Genomic DNA, 2,503 nt, shown 5'->3' on the forward strand with positions numbered 1-2,503 from the left:
GGGGAGGCACGCGTGGCTCCTGGCCGCACGTCTTGGCCCACCCTCAGAATGAGAGCGCGTCTGCTCAACGCTGTACAGTCGTGCACAAAACATGCACTTTTTAGCCCACCCTCCTCCTGCTCTGGATAGTAATAAAGCGGGCGTATGCAATCGATGTCGCCTGTGTTTTACCAGTGTGTGGACCCGTCGCACAAAACTCTTAACGTAGGGATGCAATTGAAGTAAAATTATTTGGGGGCCTCTGACATTTTTTCCTGGTTGGAACTGAGGTAACTTTAATACCGCCCAAAACCCGAAATTGTTAGTCTAGAAACTAATAGGCATGGGTGAAATGCTGGTAAACCCCCTGCAAATGGTGTAATCTTGTAAGTTCCTTCCGCACTTCGCGGCCTCGCGTCCATTGTGCAAGCACGATCACTCACGCCACCCGACACCACCTCACGGTGAATGCAACGGGGAGTGTTCGCAAACTACGTAACGCGACGCCAATGAGGATGAGTCTCGGCCCCTCCCTTCCAGAACCTCCGCTGGCGTCGGTGGCCATGCAGCGTCGCAGGGGTTCCATTTCCCAATTGAAAATCCAGCAGCAGCCAGAGGCCAGGCATGTCCGCCCTCCACCGCCCCCGCAGCCCCTGCCCGGCCTCCAGCTGGGCGGGGTGGGCCCCGGCCGGCCCCGCCTGCGCAGGGGGCGGCTCACGCGACCTGCGACCCCCCGAGGGGCCCAAGGGTCATGACGGGCGGGTGGAGTGAGCGGGGTGGGAGGGGCTGGCGGAGGAAAGTTAGAGAGGTTTTGCTGGATGGGGTCACCGGGTATCGCAGGTGAGCAGCGGTGCAAAGCCTGGGCGAGGTGGTCGAATCTAAGGGGTTGGTCAGGGTCACAGAATATTCTCCGCCGAAAGCCTCTCGACGGGCTTGGGCGACTGTATACTGGCAGGAATGTGATATGAGTCCAACCTTCCATTGGCTGGATAATTTTAGGGTTGTCCCTGTGCGTCCTCACCGTGCCCGTGGGGTCGCCCTTGGGCGAGGCCGCGTGTCACCGGAACGGCTCTCTGGAGGTGGAGGCCTGCGTCGTCCTCGCCATGGTCACCGCATGCTGCTGGTGGCCGTCCTGGTGGTGGTGACCGTTGGCGGAGGCCGGCGCCGAGCCCCTGGTCGGGTCGTGGCCGTTCGCCGGCCCGCCGTCGCCGTTGACGGGCCCGTGGCCACTGGCGGGGCCGTGGCCGTTGGCGGGGCCGTGGCCGTTGGTGAGGCCGTGGCCGTTGGCAAGGCCCTCGGCCTGCGAGCCTCCCGGTGCCCGTGAGGACCGCAACGTGGAGCCTCTTTTCAATCTTTCTTGCGAAAAACAAACGCCAGCCGCCGGCGCAATGTCTGGTCTCGGCGAGCCCGCCGGTGATCCCGCCGAGGCACCGCCCGCCAATCTGATCCTGGTCCCACTGATCCCCTGCCTGCAATTCCAGCAGCAGCTCCGCTCAGTCCAGGCAATCCAGCCGTGTGCAGCTCCGTCCACAGTCCACCCCCGCCGTCACCCAAAAGCCATACAAAGCACGGCTCCCAGCGGGTACCCTCCCCCCCCCCCATGCCCCGTTGCGACCAGACGGGCAACACTCCCCCTCAGGCGTACTGGATGTCCCAATGTGATTCGTTACTACATCCTTTTATTACGATACCGATATCGGCATCGGCTTTGGTAGGAAATAAGTTGTCAAACTAAAATAACCAAAACTTGTGCACAATGTTAAGTTTTTGAAAGGGGAAAATCCCCTAAAGTTAAATTCACTGTTTGTTGCGATTTGATGCTTCCCTTTGCAATAAAAACGCACGAGTAAAAAGTCATTCGGAGGATGGGCCACACATTTTGTTCGTCCTCGACTGTGCATGTGCTCGCACGTGCGACTGCAAGTTAATGTAATAGTAATGTCCCAGATCTATCAGAGCGGACTTCGGAATTTAGCAGGCTTGCATCCCTCTTGTGACCGCACCTGGCAGGCGGAGGAAGTAGGCAAACCCGTAACAGTGCAGCGTCCTAGTCTACACCAGAGTAAACGTGCATTTAACACTGAAGACTGTACAAGTAACTTTCAATGCACTATTGCAATGCAGTTCACTGCTTAAGGGGCATATTAGCGAGACAATGTTTTGGCTCCCAGGTAACGCAAAAACAGAGGCAGCTGGTAGTATAATTGAATCTGCTGTTGCTACGGCGTCCAACCCGACCGAGAACAGCATAGAGAAGCAAGAGTGCGCCGGTGCTTTGAGAAGTCAAATACGTCCAGGGGGATAAGCCAGCTGGGCTGCGCAAACACCCCGTCACAGACAGGGAGGCTCCCGATCAACTTCAGTGGGCTCCAGCAGCGGGCTCCAGCGGGCCTAGGCAGACAGACGGACGGACAGGCGGAGGGCGGCGGGCGGAGTGCACCGTATCGATTGGGCTGCAGAACACCATGACACGCGCTGCGCTTGCAGCTACTAATTCCAACCGCCTGACCAGACTACTTTCCTC

The 2,503-nt window shown here is 58.4% G+C and overlaps 1 protein-coding gene across 13 annotated transcripts in view; it reads right to left on the minus strand.

Annotated features, from left to right (window-relative positions):
* Positions 1 to 2,503, minus strand: part of LOC113215625 (uncharacterized protein CG43867) — an 81,133-nt gene that overhangs the window by 16,563 nt on the left and 62,067 nt on the right. The window contains exon 2 of one of the 13 annotated variants that reach the window (XM_052267056.1): positions 1,001 to 1,448. The exons of the other annotated variants lie outside the window; for them this stretch is intronic. The gene's annotated coding sequence lies outside the window, so the exon portion shown is untranslated. The remainder of the gene's footprint in view (positions 1 to 1,000; positions 1,449 to 2,503) is intronic. 13 annotated transcript variants of the gene reach the window in all.

The sequence above is a fragment of the Frankliniella occidentalis genome, unplaced genomic scaffold (genome assembly GCF_000697945.3).
Source record: "Frankliniella occidentalis isolate FOCC.00 unplaced genomic scaffold, Focc_3.1 Scaffold46, whole genome shotgun sequence".
Taxonomy (NCBI): domain Eukaryota; kingdom Metazoa; phylum Arthropoda; class Insecta; order Thysanoptera; family Thripidae; genus Frankliniella; species Frankliniella occidentalis.